A 20,172-nucleotide genomic window follows, 5' to 3' on the forward strand; every position below is an offset into this window, starting at 1 on the left:
AGTCAATCTATCTACAACGACCCAAATCGCATCTTTCTTACTCACGACAATGGCGGTTCGGATACAAAGTCCATTGTGACTCGATCCTATTTCCACTCGGGTATCGTGATCGGTCAAGTAATCCTCAAGGCACTTGATGTTCCGCTTTCACTTGTTGACATATTAAACACCTCGAAACGACGCGTCGGAGATGTCTCGTTTCATACCATGCCACCAAAACCGACGCTTTCAAATCATTGTACATTTCGCACTCCCGGTGGATTGCCATTCGGCTACAATGGGCTTCTTTCGAATTATCGAAATATGTTCAATTCTTTGGAACACACAGACGATTTCTCAACCTCAAACAATCGTCATCATCGATTTGAAACTCCGATTCCTTGTTCGAACACACTCACCCGTTTTGCAACCAAATTTCATCGTCGACTTTCTCGAGCTTCATGAATTTGACGATCAAATAATGGTTTGGCTTTCAATTCAGCTACTAACACATTGTTGGATCGAACGGACAAGTGCACGCTCATCGCCGTAAAGCTAATAATGATTTACGACTCAAGGCATCCGCGACCACATTCGCCTTTCCCGTGATAGTCAATGCCACCATAATCCTTTAACACTCGAGCCAACGTCTTTATCGCAGATTTAAGTCTCTTTGGGTCATCAAATATTTGAGACTTTTGTGATCCGAGTACACATGGCACCTTTCACCAAATAAGTAATGTCGCCAAATCTTTAAGGCGAATACGATGGCGACCAATTCGAGACCATGGGTCGGATAATTTTTCTCATGTGGCTTTAATTGCCTCGACGACAGGCCACAACTCGACCTTCTTGCATCAATACGCAACCTAACCCAAGTAGGGAGGCGTCACTATAGATGACAAACTCTTTGCCAGATTCGGGTTGCACTAGAATTGGGGCTTCAGTCAAATAAGTTTTCAGTTGATCGAAACTTTTCTGACATTTCTCCATCCATTCGAACTTAACATCCTTTTGGAGTAGCTTCGTCATTGGCGTGGCTATCGTTGAGAAACCTTTTTACAAATCATCGGTAATAACCGGCAAGCCCCAAAAGCTCCGAACCTCGAGAATATTTCTGAGGCTTCCAATTAAGTATGGCTGAAATTTTATTCGGTCGACTCGAATACCCGATGCGATATCACATGACCCAAGAAGCTAACCTCCTCAACCGAACTCACACTTGCTTGAACTTAGCATATAACCGCTTATCCGTAAAATTCGCAACACTATCCTCGGTGTTCAAAGATGTTCGGTCTCATTTCTTGAATAGACCAAGATGTCATCAATGAACACGACTACGAACCGATCCAAATATGGTCCAAGATCCGATTCATCAAATCCATTTTCGAGAACACCGAGGCTCCTTCGTTGATCGAACAAATCATCACTACGCTGTAACGGATATTTGTTCTTTATCGTCGCTTTATTAAGTCGACGATAGTCGATGCACGACCTTATGGTTCCACCCTTCTTTTCACAAACAACACCGGTGCACCCCAAGGTGAAAAACTCAAGGCAGCAAAACCTCTATTCACCAATTCTTGCAACCGAGCTTTCAACTCCTTTAATTCCGTTGGTGCCATACGATACGGAGCTATCGAAATTGGAGTGGTACCGGTACCAATTCAATGCCAAACTCTATTTCGAACAGTGGTAAACCCGCAATTCTTCGTGGAAAACATCCGGTATTCACAAACCAACGACATAGATTCGGGTTTCTTTTCTAACTCCTTGTCATCTAGAACATACGCAAGGTATGCTTCGCACCCCTTTCTTACGTATTTACGGGCCAACATTGCGATATTACGGTGGCAACCCTTTAAGTCCGTAGACTCATCCCGAATTATCTCGTTATTCGCGCACTCGAGATCAATAGTCTTGCTTTTGCAATTTACAACCGCATCGCATGGTCAACCAATCCAAACCAAGAATAACGTCGAATTCGTCGAATGGCAAAAGCATCAAGTCCGCCGGAAAACAAGAACCTCGAAATACTAGGGACTTTTCTTACACCTTGTGTTGACAAGCACGTAATAACCCAAGGGTTTAACACCGAATTACAAACTCGAGAGACTCAATGGGCAAAGTCTTCTTTGGATGCTAAGGTTTCGATATATAAGAATGAGTAGGACCGGGGTCAATCAAAGCAATCACATTAGTGTAAAGGAGAGTAAGAGTACCGGTAATAACATCTGGCGAGGAAGCATCCTCACGTCGCAGTATGGCATAAGTCTTAGCAGAGCATGAGCCTCGGATCCGATGGTAGCATCTCTAGATCCTCTCGACCGCCACTAGCATTGCCCATATTTCTAGGTGGCCTACCTCGAGTTGTGGTAGCACCGGGTTCCCACTTTGATTTACGTTTTGTTCGGATAAACTCGGGCAATCCTTAATGAAATGATCGATCGATCCGCACTTGTAACAGAGCGGTCACGGAATCTACAACTCCTGAATGCCATTTGCCACAATATTGGCACTCAGCTCGTCTCGACGATCATTGCCAACACCGGCGATCAAGTGACTCAGCGTGCCCATAGGGGGTCGATCGCGGTCTCGTCTAGAAAAGCCCGAAATGTCTCTAGACCGGCCTAAGCCATCTCTAAATTTCTTTGATGATCGTGGGAAGGGCTTCCCAAGACCTCTTCTGAAACTCCTTGCTCCCACTTCACTTTTCTTTTCTCCATCTTGAGCTCTTCGGCTTTGCACGCCGCCGATAAGAGCCACAAACTCTCGATTTCCAAAATGCCAACATACGACTTTGTATCATCGTTCATCCATCTTCGCGTTTACATCACGACTTCAAGAAATGCACTCAGCAGCATCGGCTAAGCCTCGCAAATTTTCGTTCGTAGTCGGTAATCGACATGGAACCTTGCTTAAGATCAAGGAATTCCTTTCATTTTGGTCCATAAATCTCGATGATATACTTCTTTCGAATTCAGTTTGGAAGAACTCCCAAGTTACTTGCTCTCTAGACACCACGTGTCGAGTACTCTACTAATAGTAGGCGGAATCGCGTAGCAAGGAGATAGTACACTTTAAGCACTCATCGGTGTACAAGATAGCTCATCGAGCACCAAGATAGTGTTGTCCAACCAAAATTCAGCTTGCTCGGCATCGTCGTCATCCGTAGCTTTAAATTCAAGAGCCCCATGTTTTGAATCTCGCCGATTGGGGGCTTACTTGACCTTATTTGGTCAGTTACGAGAGGTATTGTAGGTGCGGGGGTTGCATTAGTCGGGAATGGAGGTTGTGGAACAGCCGTGTTAGTTCGAATGTATTGGTTAAACCAATCATTCATCACACTATAAAAGGCTTGCTTAGCCTCATCATTCGGATTGCTGGCAATAGGTTGAGAGTCCGCCGGTGCTGTCCCTTGTGCGGGAGTAGGTGCCACACTCTCCACATCATCAGCTATTGCTCGGTTGGGATCGGGATCCATTGCTATAAACAAACACAAACTCAAATTGTCAGAAATCACCACACTATCAATTTATCACTTAATGGCATGTATAGCTAGACTCCAAACATATCACGGTAGTCCTAGGATCGCCTAAACCGTGGCTCTGATACCAATAAAATTGTAACACCCCGAACCCGAGACCGTTGCCGGGTCGGACACGAGGGGTTAACAAGCCAAAACCACTTATAGCACCGACCAACTTGACATTCCCAGGCAAGCTGGAAAAACTGCGTCACTGTTGCCTTAAAAAGCATATCTCGAGTTACAAAACTCGGAAACTGATTCCGTAAATTTTCCCTGAATTTAGACTCATATATCCATCCTTGGATTTATTACCCGAATTTTTGGTCGGGCCAATTGGTACAGTTTATTAGTTAAAGTCGCCCATGTTACAGGGGTCGGCTACACTGACCTTTGCGCGTTACAACTTGAATATCTCTCTGTACAGGGTTTCACTACTGATGCCGTTTATTTCTAATGAAACTGGACTCAAAAAGGAATCTGCACATATAATGCATGACTTCTAATTCATTCTGGATAATTTCTGGTAAATTTTCAAATTCGCGACAGGGGACCCAGAAACCGTTCTGGCCCTGTCTCACGAGAACTTTAATATCTCTCGGTATACTGATCATATGATCGTTTCGTTACTTTCATATGAAAATAGACTCGTCAAGGTTCGATCACATAATTTATTCACTATTTAAAACCATTCTTACAAATTTTGGAGATTTTCCCCATCCACATCACTGCAGCTGGCAGCATCGGTTTTTAAGGTAGGCTTTACCTAATTTGTAGTCTCCATGGGCCAACTATGGTCTTGCCATACATGGGTCCACATATGATCATATTTAGCCATTCCAATGGCTGATCATGTGACCAACACTCCCATTCCAATCCATAATCACATCATGAAACCATATATAATTACAAACCACAAATGGGCTAATTCCACACTCCACTATTACGAACCATTTTCGCATGGCCGTACACATATACATCACAAGTACTTAAAAATAACCGAGGGTAGTCCTATACATGCCATATCCAAAACTCAACTAAAGGAGTACCAAAAAGGGCTTTGATAGTGTGGTTGACTTCAACTTCTATGATCCCGAATCCGATCGCTAACGAGCAAAATCTATAAACAGAGAAACAAAGAAACGGAGTAAGCAATTTATGCTTAGTAAGTTTCGAGCCATAATATACACACAACCAAAGCATAGCATTCAAGTAGCTAAACAATAATTCATATGCACAATTTCTCAAAGACATGCTTACTCCACAATCCCAACTCTTATATTCATACACAAATAACGGCCTAGTTAATGCCGATAGCTCATTTATCATTAGAGCGAATATTCAGACAAGATTTACTCATAGTGTGCAAAGCACACACAAAACATACCTTGTTGTTGGGAATTTCACAAGTGCAATAACTGAAAATTTTCCAGCAGTTTATAAATTTCAATTCACATACCTTCGGAGTTTATCCGGATATAGCTACTCGTTCAAAACACCTTCGGGACATAGCCCGGTTATGGTAACCCGCACAAATGCCTTCGAGACTTAACCCGGATATCACAACTCGCACAATTGCCTTCGAGCTTAGCCCGGATATCATAGCTCGTACAATTGCCTTCGGGCTTAGCCCGGATATCACAACTCGCACAATTGCCTTCGGGCTTAGCCCGGATATCATAGCTCGCACCATTGCCTTCGGGCTTAGCCTGGATATCACAATTCGCACATTCATACACATCTTTGTTTCAATTTCATAACAAACTTTTATGCACAATTTACTTAATCAAGAATATCATTTCGGCTCAATGGCCACATACAAGGGCACAATTTCGATTGCTTATTACTTCGTTCAATCAAATCAAAATCTAAGTTTCGATACTCGAAAACTTACCTCGGATGTTGTCGAACGATTCCGATGGCTATTCGACTACTTTTTCCTTCCCTTATATGATTTGGTCCCCTTGCTCTTGAGCTTAATTTAACAAATAATTTGAGTCAATCATTTGAGTATCGAAAAGAAGAACTCAAGGCACTTAGCCCACATATATTCACTAGACATTAAAGTCACATAAGTACGAATTCATGAATCGACTCAACACACAAAGCCTTCAACATGCTTACTCATGGCGAACAACACAACCTCTTAGGCACTCATTCATGGCCGATTATGCATGTTGATGTTGAGGCCAATTACATGTTTAACACCACACATGAATGGCACACATTTTGCTAGCTAATGCTTTACATATTGTAGCTCAATACTTATAATATAGCATCAAGCACTCATATGGCCGATTATACTTAGTCATTCTTGCACCAAATCAACAATAAATTCCAAGATTTTCACATCATATGTGTACTAGGCGAATGTACTTGCAATTTTACAACCATTCTTCAACATTTTCTTCTTTAAACAAACATATTTATCACTTACTTCATAACCAAAACATCATGTGCAAACATATACACACATATAGGTGCAAGGTCAATCTCAAGGGTTCATACCCATCCAAACACAAATTTTACCAATCAAGTAACAAGCATAAATCATGCTCATGAATGCACCATGGCGAATACCTCACACCATGCTCCTTTTAATTTTGTTTTTGGTCATGGTTAAACAAAGAATTCAATGTCCTACTCAAGAATACTAAAAGAAATTTCAAGAGTAGTCAATCCTTCATTACATGCATCATCAACAAGCTTCACATTTAGCATGCAATGGCTTTAACACAATATCAACCTTGGCCAAACACCATTTTCATGGCATAACAAGGATTTGAACCATGGCTAACATGCACATCAAGTTAGCAACCAAAACATGCATGAATCTCATGACACAACCTCAAACATACCTTAATCTTGATGCAAGTATGACCAAATCTCCTTCTAGTTCTCTTCCAAGCCAAACATGAAGCAAAACTCCTATCTTCTCCCTTAGTATTTTCGGCCAAGAAGGAAAGAACAAGGATGAACAAATTTTTTCTTGTTTTCTTTCACATACACGGCAATGGGGGAAATGCCACACTCACACACATTTTTTTTTCTTCTCTTCCCACAACTTAATTATTAAATCATTTCCCTCATCATCCATTAACAAAACATGTTTCAACATGTTTTCTTTGCCCATAACCCTTGTCATGGCCGCCACTAAGCTTCCTTTTGGGGAAATTTGACATGCAAATCCCTTATTTTTGCATGCATGATTAACTAGTCATCACACATTTCCCATCATACTTTCAAAGTTTACTACTAGGTCCTTTCTAGTGAAATTCACCTTTATAACACTAAATCGAATCATCAAAATGCCACACACAAATTAACACATATCATAGGCATCAAAATAAATTTTAAATTATTTTTATGCCTCGATTTTGTGGTCCCGAAACCACATCCCGACTAGGGTCAATTTTGAATCACAAGATACATATATCATACCATGTGTTATTGTCTAGTAATTTTGTCAGTCGCTTTAGTTTTTAACAATAGAAAGAGATGAAATTTTAATAGAAAGGATCATTTTGCTCTTTGATTTGATGTACAATGACAAATTTGCCCTTTTTTATTAAAGGGAACAAAATGCAATCAACATTTAATACAGTACTTTTATCTAGGTTTTATTAATAGAAATAATTGGCATTGTGCTCAATCTGCTCAGTATTTGTTTAGTTTTGAATAATATAAGGACACAAGCGCCTCATTTATTTTGAGAGAGACTAAATTGTATACCTTACAAATTATGAAAAAAATAGTTAACACCATCTTGAAATGTCCTTTTTTGCTAAGTTTTAAATGCCTTTAAAAATAATTTATTTTGAGAGAACTGGATATTTACTGGCATTGGCTGAGAATGAAATTGAATTTAGCCCATTGTATAGCATAGTCCGTAGTCCAAAACACCATTAGAGCTAAAGGCAATAACCAACCAACCAGGGATCCAATTGATATAATCTTGCTAGCCATATTTAGTAGAAGCTGCACCAGATAAAGAGTGGATCCTCCTAAATCCATACAACACATGGAAACCATAGTTCAAGCTCTCAACTTTACTATATCTCAGTAGTGTTGTGGGCTCTAAAAGCTCCATCATGGCACCAGAGAAAATCGGTGATCGCTCCTTAAATCATGTCGAAACTACTATTCAACTTGTTAATGATGGAGGGTGAATGTATATGACACGGTTTAATGAATAAAGCTGCAGATTCTTTCTACTTGTGCATCTCAATCTTGCCATCTCACTAATGATTGTGAGCATGTCTTTGGTGTTGTGCTTCTTCACTTGTTTCTAAAATGATTTGATTCATATTCTTTATCACTATTTTTTATTTAATTAGACCAAAAACAAATTTTAAATTTAAAAACTGCTCTTCAGCTTGGTTCGCTATTTTATTAGGTTATCATATGTGGAGACCAATATGATCAATACATTACTTGTTTCAGCCATTAAAAGACATTAATCAAATGGTGAGCACATCAACAAAATATCAAATATATATGTATGATTATCATGTCATATTGGTTAAATAAAGCATGTAACTACCAACAAGTGTCACGGGCTTAGGATTTTTGCCTTACAATCAAATGCAACCTTAGGTAGTTTTTGCTCCAAAACATCTAAGTCATCTAACTTCCACAATATGAGGATTCAATAGAATTCTTCCACCAAAACCCAACTCAAATGAAAGAAACTCGAAACCAATAAGATGAACGAAGAACGAAACAAGAACAAGCCACGTAAAAATAAAAATACAAGAGAGAGAGAATTTTGAGTGAATGCTCTCAAAATTCTTATTGCTCAAAAAACTCAAGTGATTTACAATGAGGGAGAGGCCTCTATTTATAGTTGAGCCTCCCCAAATCCAACAGTACAAATCAAGTACATCAACGGCTACGATTAAAGGGTATCTACAAATCAAATCTCTAAGATTACAAAATCATATCTTCTAAGATTACATATCATATCTAAGATTGCATATCTTCGACGACCATGTTTCTATATTTGTCAAGCTTGTAGATGGACCTTCAATCTCTTCAAGCAACGGGCCAATCCGATTGGGCCAAATGACCTCCTTCTCTCTTGATGGATCACACAGATGTGTCATGGTTATGGGCTCCCATGTGCAACCCATGACATTCTCCCCACCGAATCTAGCGACGCCTCGCCGGCGTCCTTCGTATGGTAATCGATCTATCTTGTCTTAGAATTGTCACAAGGCTTCAGCGGGTTCCCAACTTCGGAAATCCTTCTATCGAACTAGGTATTCATGCATGTTGATAGTACTTCCGCCTAACCACACGATCTGCCTCGATGTTTTCATCCTCTCAATCATAGGTAACTTTTACCCTATTGGAATACTGGATGGACTTTGAGCTTTTCAAGCAACTCAAGCTTATAGGCCACCTTGCCTACCTTCTTCACAACCGAAATGGCCCCTCATATCGTCGTACAAGTCCCTTGTGAAACCCATCATATCGCAAAATCAGGTGTAGTTTAGCAAGAACTGGGTCACCAACCTGAAATTGCACATTTCTTCGACTGATCCGCCCACTTCTTGTTGCACTTACTTGCCTTATGTAGACAAGCTCTAGCTAGATCATTTTGCTCTTGCCAATCCCTCACAAATCGATAAGTTGCTGGATTCAATCCCACATAACGAGTTGCAATAGTATTGGGTGTAAGTGGATGTTGCCTCATTACTATCTCGAATCGGACTCGGTTTTCACCCCGCTTCATTGTAAGTTGTACGAAAATTGGGCCATATTCAACAACTTCGCCAATCCTTTGTGTCGCACTTACTTAGTGCCGAAGATACGTCTCCAACAATGCATTCACTCATTCGATTTGCCCATTGGGTTGGGGATGCATGCTAGCTGAAAAGTTCAAGTCTGAGCCCATTAACTTGAACAACTTCGTCCAAAATCGACCCGTGAATCGCCCATCTCGATCATCGATGATAGATCGTGGTACTCCTCAATTCTACACCACATGTCTAAGGAACAAACGAGCTACCTCCTCGGGGGACACTCCTTGGTTGTGGGGATAAAAATTGCATACTTTAAAAACCAGTCCACCACAACAAAAATACTTGCAAATCCATCAGACTTAGGCTACCAATTTGATCGAACAAGTCTGCAATAAGAGGAATAGGATACTGGTTTTTCATAGTAATCTTGTTTAAGGCTCTATAGTCGATGCATAATCTCAAGGACCCATCATGCTTCTTTTGGAATAGCACAGGTGCATCGAATGAGGCTTTAGATGGTCTAATGAACCCAGCATCTAACAACTCCATCAATTGCTTCTGCAATTCCTCCAACTCAGGTGGAGCCATTCGATATGGTGCCCTTCTTTGGTGGTTTAGTATTGGGCAACAACTCAATCTTGTGGTCTACCTCCCTCTTCGGTGGCAACTTTTTTGGCAATTCCATGGGCATTACATCTTGAAATGACTTCAACAACTGTTTCACTTCCTTTGCTATTTGTAACATCTTGAAATAGGGCCTAGTTAGAATAGTGGTTTTGGGACCTCAAATTTGACATCAAAAATATTTATTTTATGATTATTATGAAGCTTAGAATATGAATATATGCATGTGTTAAAAATTTCACGAAGAAATTCTAAGTATAAGATGTCCAATTAGAAATTAAGGACTAAATTGAATAAATTACAAAACTTGGATCTTAGAAGAAATTTGTATGAAATTGCTTTAAATTATGAATTAGAAGGTCTTGAAGATCAATTTTCCCAAATTCTAAATTTTTGGATAAAAATGGGCTTGCATGGATGAAATTTTAAAGAAGCCCCCTAAGGGCATTTTAGACATTAGGCATTTTAATGAAATAAAAAAGGAAAAATAAAGCAAAAACATGCTTATCTTCTTCCCATAGCACCAAAATTTGGAGGACACCATAGCTAGGGTTTCTTCAATTTTCAAGCTTAATAGTGAGGACACCATATGATGTGAGGTTCATGGGAGGGCATATATGGAAAGATTATTTGAATGAATTGATGGATATAGGGTATTCCATTGAGATTTCCTAGAAACCCAACGAGATTAACGTAGGATACGGTATGAATGAAACGTTGAACGATGAGCTCATATAGTTAAATTACATGATACATGATTATGTTACTAACTCATTGATTGAGTGCATGTGATAGGAAATCATTTCATAGTGGATGATTTCATGATTTAAGTATGGATGTATGCTAATTACTCGATAAGTTTACTCTTCGGTTATTCAAGCTTACTAAGCATGAAAATGCTTACCCATCTCGTTTTCCCTGTTTTACAAAACTCAAGGATTCATAAGGGTTGGAAGACGGTTGGAGAAGCAACACACTATTAACTAAACAAGCTTTGGTATAAAGACTCTGTTTATTTTGTTTAATAGCATGTATAGTATTTTTGAGTATTTTTTTATATGTGTCATTTGATTTGCTAAGTAAAGGCATGTAAAAATATGTTTATCTCTTTGTATATGGCCATGAAAATTGGCTTAATTTAAGTAGGCTATGACCTACTATTTTATGCATGGTTTTAATTACGAAGGATAGGTTGCTATCAATTAGCAATGAATGACATGAATGAGCCAATTTCAGATGGATTAAAGTAATATGGGAACCCATGACACTAAATAGGAAATAATCATTTATGTATGAAACCAATGATATGAGGTTTCCATACAACTATTTTCATTAAGATTATTTACAAGTAGTATAAAGCTGACTAAAGGCTTGGAAAATAGCCTAATAAACTCCACATAGTTGGACACACGGCGTGTGTCTAGACCGTGTGTGACACACTGTTCTGTCTATGGAAGTGTATTATGGCCATGTGTCCCCACTTAAAATTTTAGCTCAAAGTTGTACGGGTAAGCCACACGGACGTAAGCCATGGTCGTGTTAAAATGATGATTTCATCCACGAGCGAGTAGCAGGCGTGTTCCATGGCCGTGTTGATAAGTCAGTGTTGCCTACGGTTGAAGGACTCACACGCCCACCTACACGGGCATGTGACATTCCAAAGCTTTATTAAGTCACCCAAAGTTTACTGAATGTTTTCGATTTTGTATCGAACTATTTTAATGTAGGTTATAGGCCTCGACGGCCTGTATAGGGGACGTTATGCTTATGTTCTAGAAGTTTTAAATTTTAGGCGAAAATGGTGACCTGGTTTTGTATGTTTATGAATATTAAAGTTTCGGTAATGCCTCGAGCGCTGTCCCGGTGTTGGATACGGTTGAAGAGTGTTACATTTATTAGTATCAGAGCTACGGTTTAGTCGATTCTAGGACTACCCTAGAGGATGTTAAGGTTCACTATACATGCCATTATTTGAATGTTGATAGTGTGACGTCTCCTAATTGTTTAAATTGTTTTGAATATAGTAAATTTCTTCCAATCAAGCACAAGATGAGTCCGAGGGAGCCAAGAGCCATGCTCCAGCTTCCGTTCAACAAGCTGTATCTACTAGTAGTAGAAGGCTGATGTTAGAAGGCCGAGAAGAGGCCTGAGCTGCCTTCTTTGATATGATGGATGAATGGTTTGGGGATTATCTAAGAAATCGCCCCAATATACTGAAGGCCACCTGCCCCTTAACCAACCTGAAGAGGATGTACCACGAGGTATGGCACTGGTGAGAATCGATAAAGCTTCAGTAGATAAGCTTAGGAAGTATGGGGCTGAAAAATTTAGAGCAAAAGCTGATGTGACACTGAAAGAGCCGAATTTTGGCTTGAGAACACTACGCGGGTGTTAGATGATTTGTCATGCACACCCGAGGAATGTTTGAAGTATGCTGTGTCCCTTTTAAAGGACACTGCATACAACTAGTGGAAGACTATATCCTCGGTAATGCCAAAAGAAAATATTACTTGGGATTTCTTCCAACCAGAGTTTAGGAAGAAATACATTAGCCAACAGTTTTTGAACTAGAAGCGAAAGGAGTTCCTAGAATGAAATAAGGTAACAAGATCGTAGCGGAATACGAGAGAGATTTCAGATGCGACTAAGGCAAGACGAATCGAATGGGTCCAAACTGAATCGAAAATGTAAACGCTTGAGGAAGGTTTGAATGAGGACATCAAGTTGTTAATTGGGATCGTGGAAATACGGGAGTTCACCGTATTGGCAGATCGAGCCAAGAAGGCTAAGAAACTTAATAATGAAAGAAAACAAGCTAAGAAAGAGGGTTGAGTTGCGAGCAAGAGGTCTAGCGGTAAAACACTCTCGTTCTCTACGAAGAAGGCTAGGAGCCTGCATGAACGCTCCACTTCGTCAGTAGGATATTCGGGTAGATCAAGAAGCTCTAAGCAACGAGGTCAAAAGTATTCCTCCCCGATGGTAACTAGTGTGGGGAGTGTAGATGATCAAAAATTGAAGTGTAAGAGCTACAACAAATTTCACTTCGGAGAGTGCTGAATGAAGAGCGGTGCGTGTTTTAGATGTGGTTCTCTTGATCACTTCCTCAGGGACTGCCCAGAACGAGTTGAAAAAGAAGTGGATGTAACCCCGAAATCGAGTGCTCCTGTTATTCGAGGTAGACCTTCGAGATACCCTAGGGGTGCTAGTGGCAGTCGAGTCATAACTAAAGACGCTACAAAATTTGAGGTTCAAGCCCCGGCAAGAACGTACGCGATACTTGTTCGAGAGGAAGCCTCTACTCTTGATGTTATTACAGGTCCTTTTCTCTTTTTAATACAAGTGTTGTCGCTTTAATTGACCCAGGGTCAACGCATTTATATATCTGCATGAGATTGGCGTCTAGTATGAACATACCTGTGGAACCTACAAAATTCATTATTAAAGTGTCGAACCCACTAGGCAAGTCAGTTCTAGTTGATAAAGTCTATAAGAATTGTCCTTCAACGATTCAAGGTTGTTGTTTCCAACTAACCTTATGTTGTTATCATTTGATGAATTTGATGTAATACTTGGTATGGATTGGTTAGCCCTTCATGATGTAATTGTGAATTGTGGTAGTAAGTATATTAAGTCGAAATGTCCAGATGATAAGATTTTACAGGTCGAATCAAGAGAATTGGGTTCGCCACCAGTTGTAATCATAGCAATGGTTGCCCAGAGATATATAAGGAAAGGATACGACGCCTACCTTGCATTTTTTATGAACACTAAGGAAATTGCATTGAATATTGAGTCTGTCTTGATAGTATGTGAGTATCCGGATGTGTTTCCGAAGAATTACGGACTACCTCCTGAAAGGGAGATAGAGTTTGGTATTGAGTTGATGCTAGGGATGACTCCCAATTCTATTGCTCTATACAGAATGCCACCAACTGAGTTGAAAGAGTTGAAGGTACAGTTGCAAGAGCTGACAGATAAAGATTCGCAAGGCCAAGTTTTTCACCTTGGGGTGCCCCCGTGTTGTTCATAAAGAAGAAAGATGGTTCGATGAGGTTATGTATTGATTATCGACAACTGAATAAGATGCCTATCAAGAATAAATATCCTTTGCCAAGGATCGATGATTTGTTTAACAAATTAAGAGGAGCCACTGTATTCTCCAAGATATATTTGAGGTCTGGCTATTATCAGTTGTGAGTTAAAGACTCGAATGTACCCAAAATAGCTTTCAGAACAGGGTATGGCCGTTATGAATTTCTTGTCATGCCGTTTGGACTGATGAATGCACTGGCCGTGTTTATGGATCTAATGAATAGGATCTTTCGGCCATATTTGGATAAGTTTGTCATTGTGTTTATTGACGACATTTTGATCTACTCTAGAGATGAGACAGAGCATGCGAAGCATCTGAAAATTGTGTTGCAGACCTTACGGGAAAAGCAACTATATGCTAAGTTTAGCAAGAGTAAGTTTTGGCTCCAGGAAGTTGGATTTTTGGGTCATAAAGTTTCGGGTGAAGACATCCGAGTTGATCCAAGTAAGATTTCTGCAATTGTTGAATGGAAATCGCCTAAGAATGTAATCGAGGTTAGAAGCTTTTTGGGCTTAGCCTGTTACTATCGAAGGTTTGTAAAAGGATTTTCCATAATAGCGACTCCGATGATGAATTTGCTACAGAAAGACGTTAAGTTTGAATAGACAGAGAAGTGTCAGCAAAGTTTTGAGAAGTTAAAGACATTGCGGACCGAAGCTCCTGTTTTAGTGCTACCTGAACCGGGAAAAGAATTTGTGGTCTACAGTGATGCATCCTTAAATGGATTGGGTTGTGTGCTTATACAAGATGGCAAGGTGACAGCCTATGCTTCACGACAATTGAAGCCTCATGAGAAGAATTATCCTACCCACGACTTAGAACTAGCTGCTATTGTTTTCGCCTTAAAAATTTAGAGACATTATTTGTATGGTGAGACTTGCCGTATATTCACGGACCACAAGAGTTTGAAATACTTGATGACTCAGAAAGAATTAAATTTGAGACAGCGGAGATGGTTAGAATTAATTAAAGATTATGATTTGATTATCAACTATCACCTGGGAAAGGCGAATGTGGTCACCGATGCATTGAGTAGAAAATCACTGTATGCTTTGAGAGCCATGGATACTCGTTTGACATTGCTTGATGATGGTTCAGTTCTAGCCGAGCTGGAGGCTAAGCTAACATTTCTGCAAGAAATTTATGATGCTCAGTTTAATGATGATGACTTGTAAGCAAAAAGGGCTCAATGTGAGTCTCGTATTGAGACCGATTTCTGAATTAGTCTTGATGGATGTGTGATGTTCAAAGATAGGGTTTGTGTACCCAAAGACGATGAACTTATTCGGAAGATTTTGCAAGAAGCACATAACAATCGTTTGTTAGTTCACCCGGGAAGTACCAAGATGTACAACGATTTAAAAAAGATGTACTGGTGGAGTAGCATGAAAAGAGCTATTTCTGAATTTATATCGAAATGCCTGGTATGTCAGCAAGTTAAAGCTGAACATCAAGTGCCTTAAGGTCTGTTACAGCCTGTAACGGTCCCCAAATGGAAGTGGGACAAAGTTACCATGGACTTCGTGACAAGACTACCTATGACTCCGAAAAAGAAAGATGCCATATGGGTTATAGTGGATAAATTGACAAAGTTGGCTCATTTCATTCTGGTAAGGATGGATTATTCCCTTGATAGATTGGTCGATTTGTACATTTCTGAGATAGTAAGATTGCACGGAGTACCACTGTCGATTATTTCAAACAGAGACCCGAGGTTCACTTTGAGATTCTAGAAGAGGTTACAAGAAGCCTTGGGTACAAAGTTGAGCTTTAGCATAGCTTTTCACCCTCAGACCGATGGTCAGTCTGAGCGGATGATTCAGATTCTTGAGGACATGTTGCGTTGTTGCATCATTGAATTTCATAGTAGTTGGGAAAAATACTTGCCATTGGTAGAGTTTGCCTACAACAATAGTTTCCAAACAAGTTTGAAGATGGCGCCTTATAAGGCCTTGTATGGTAGGAAATGTCGAACTCCATTGTACTGGACAGAATTCAAGCAAAATCAGATTCATGGAGTTGATCTGATTAAAGAAACTGAAGAAAAAGTTAAAGTGATACGGGATTGTTTAAAAGCAGCATCAGATAGGCAAAAGTCTTATGCTGATCTGAAAAGAAAGGAAATTGAGTTTCAAGTTGGAGATAGAGTATTCCTGAAAGTATCTCCATGGAAAAAGGTGTTGAGATTTAGTCGGAAAGGTAAGTTGAGTCCATGATTTATCAGACAGTACGAGATCACCGAAAGAGTTGGATCGTTAGCTTATCGTTTGGCGTTGCTACATGAACTGGAAAAGACTCATGATTTGTTCCATGTATCCATGTTAAGATGATACCGATAAGAGCCCTCTCATGTAATTTCACCGACTGAGATTGAAATTCAACCAGACATGACTTATGGAGAGGAACTGGTTAAAATATTGGCTCGTGAAGTTAAACAGTTGAGAAATAAAGATGTGGCTCTTGTAAAAGTTTTATGGCATTGACATGGTGTAGAAGAGGCTACATGGGAACTGGAGGAAACAATGAGAAGTCAATATTCGAATCTGTTTTCTGGTAAGACATTCGAGGACGAAAATCCCTAAGGGGGGAGAAATATAACATCCCGAAATAGGGCCTCGTCGAAATAGTAGTTTCGGGACCACAAATTCGACATCAAAAATATTTATTTTATGATTATTATGAGGCTTAGAATATGAATATATGCATGTGTTAAAAATTTCACGAAGAAATTCTAAGTATAAGATGTCCAATTGGAAATTAAGGACTAAATTGAATAAATTGCAAAACTTGGATCTTAGAAGCAATTTGTATGAAATTGCTTTAGATTACAATTAGAAGGTCTTGGAGATCAATTTGCCCAAATTCTAAATTTTTGGACAAAAATGGGCTTGCATTGATGAAATTTTAAAGAAAGTGCATGATGGTATTTTGGTCATTGGGCATTTTAATAAAATAAAAAGGAAAAATAAAGTAAAACATGCTCATCTTCTTCCCATAGTTGCCAAATTTGGAGGACACCATAGCTAGGGTTTCTTCAAATTTCAAGCTCAATAGTAAGTGCTCCCAAGCCCCATTTTTCATGTTTTTGTATTTTTGAGATCCGGTAGTTTGCTCTCTCCATTTCTACTCATATTTCACGCTAGGGTTTGTGTTCAAAAATTTACCCATGCATGAGTTATTGGTATTTTGATAGATTATGAAGGAATATGAAAGATAAATGTATGTTAAACATCTTTTCCAAGTTGGTTTTCATGAGAAACCCTATAGGGACTATTTTGTAAAAGATGTAAATGTATGGTAAGGAAAATAATGAAAATGTGGGTTGCCATAAGAAAGAAAAATGTTCGGTTAGGCTTGGGTAAGATAGAAATTGCATGTGTTTCATTATACAAGCCTAGGGACTTGTGACACCCAAAATTGACCCTAGTCGAATGTGGTCTCGGGACCATAAAATCGAGGCATAAAAATAATTAAAATTTATTTTGATGCCTATAATATGTGTGTGCTCATGTATGACATTTTATGATGATTGATTTAGTGTTATAAAGGTGAATTCCACTAGAAAGGACTTAGTAGTGAACTTTGAAAGTACGATAGGAAATGTGTGATGACTAATTAAAGCATGCATGCAAAATAATGGACTTGCATGTCAAATTCCCCTTTTACAAGTGATGGCCGCCATGACAAAGAGATATGGGCTAAACATGTCATGAAACATGTTTTGTTGGGCATTAGGGAGAAATAATAAACAAATAAGCATGGGTAAGAAAAGAATGAAAAAAAAATGTGTGTGAGAGAGTAGCATTCCCCCCCTTGCCGTGAGTTGAGAAAGAAGGAAGAAAAAAATTGTTGTGTTCATCCATTTTCACTTCTTGGCCGAAAATACTAAGGAAAAAGGGGGAGGATTTTTGCTTCATGCTTGGTTTGGAAGAGATCTAGAAGGAGATTTGGCTAAGTTTGCATCAAGATTAAGGTATGTATGAGGTTGTGTTAGGAGTTTCATGCATGTTTTGGTTGCTAACTTGATGTGCATGTTAGCCATGGCTCAAATCTTTGTTATGCCATGGAAATGGTATTTGGCCAAAGTTGTTATGGTGATAAAGCCATTGCATGCTAAGTGTGAAGCTTGATGATGATGCATGCAATGATGGATTGTCTACTCTTGAGTAAGATTTTGAGTTTTCTTTTTGCTTAATCATGATTGAAGTTGAAAAGGGGCATGATTGTCATATTCGGCCATGATGCATTCATGAGCATGGTTCATGCTTCTTGCATGTTAGTTAAAAAATTTGTGTTTTGGATGGCTATGGACACCTTGAAATTCGGCCATGCTCATATATGTATATATATGTTTGCACATGTTGTTTTGGTTATGAAGGAAGTGATGAATATGTTTGTGTAAAGAAGAAGATGTTGAAGAATAATTGTGAAATTACAAGCACATTCGGCCTAGCACACATATGAGTGCTTGATGCTATATTATAAGTTTTGAGCTACAATATGCAAAGTATTAACTAGTAAAATGCATGCTGTTTTTGTGAGGTATTAAGCGCATAATTGGCCTCAACATGTACATGAATATTCGGCCTTGGGTAGCCTATTGAAGGCCTTAGCTTTTCCTTGATGCTCGAATAAATTGTATTGAATTGCTTGATGTAGTATAAAATGTGCATGACCATTGTGTATTCAAGCTAAAGGGTGGCCATATGACCATTTAAACTCCTTGTCATATTCGGCCATAAGCTACCACAATGAGGTTTTAATAAATTGAATTTGTTTGAATTAGCTCAAGAGCTTAGAGGGCCACAATTGGACAAGGGGAAGGAGAAAGTGATCGAATAGCCGTAAAAGCCGTTCGACAACATCCGAGGTAAGTCCTCAAGAAGTTACCTTACTTGAATTATGTGGAATGAAATATGGATGTATTGATTATTGATTTATGTGTGTATGAGTATTCAATAATACCCGGGCTAAGTCCCGAAGGCGATTATGCTAGTGATTATAATTGTGTTTGAGCCTTAGTAACGAAAATGAAATATGTATGTCCAATGATTATTGATGTATGTGTGCATGAGAAATTGAATGATATCCAGGCTAAGCCCCGAAGACAATTATGCTGGAAATTATATCCGGGTTAAGACCCGAAGGCAATTGTGCTAGTGGCTACATCCGGGCTAAGACCCGAAGGCATTTGTGCACGTGGTTATATCCGGTTATATTCTGAAGAATCTTGGGCTGGAGGTGAGTGTTGGTTGCTGTAATAAATTCAATTAGTACGCTCAAAAAGCCCAAAGAATAAGGTACGTTTATATGTGCATTGGAAAGTCGACATGTTTGAGCAACATTCGCTCAATCGACTAATGAATTTCAGCTATTGAATTGATCGATACTTTGTGAAAGTATATAATGATGAAGTGTGAAGTAAGAATGACTATGTGAATGTGTATTAATGGAATGATGTATTTGGTTATGTGAATGTATTGCTTTAATTAAAGCTGATTATATCCTTGAGACTTACTAAGCATAAAATGCTTACCCGTTGCTTTGGCTCTCTGTTTTATAGATTTATTTCGATAGCAATCGGATTCGGGATCAATAAAGTCAAGTCATCCACACTATCAACGCCTCTATTTTGGTATAAATTTTGTTTGAACTTTGAAATGGCATGTATAGGACTACCCTTGTTGGTTTAAAATGTGGTGATGTATATGTATACGGCCATGCGAAAATGGCTCGTAAAGGAAGCATGAACTTAGACTATTTTTGGTTTGTATGTATATATATGGTGTTATGATGTGATTATGGATTGGAAATGGGAATTTTGGTCACATGATCAGCCATTGGTATGGTTAAAATGATCATATATGAACCTATGTATGGCAAGACTAGTTGGTTCATGGAGACTACAAAATAGGTAAGACCTACCTTAAAAACAGAAGCTGCCAGCTGCAGTGACGTGAATGTGAAAAATCACCAAAATTTGTAGGAATGGTATTAAATAGTGAATAAGCTATGTAAATGAACCTTGATGAGTCTATTTTCATATGGAAGAAACGAAATGGTCATAGGAGTTACAGGTTAAGAGATATGAAAGCTATTGTGAGACAGGGCCAGAACGGTTTCTGGGTCCCCTGTCACAACTTTAAAAATTTACTATAAATTATCCAGAAATAATTAGGAGTCATGCCTTATATGTAAAGATT

Source organism: Gossypium arboreum, chromosome 3, assembly GCF_025698485.1.
Source record: "Gossypium arboreum isolate Shixiya-1 chromosome 3, ASM2569848v2, whole genome shotgun sequence".
Taxonomy (NCBI): domain Eukaryota; kingdom Viridiplantae; phylum Streptophyta; class Magnoliopsida; order Malvales; family Malvaceae; genus Gossypium; species Gossypium arboreum.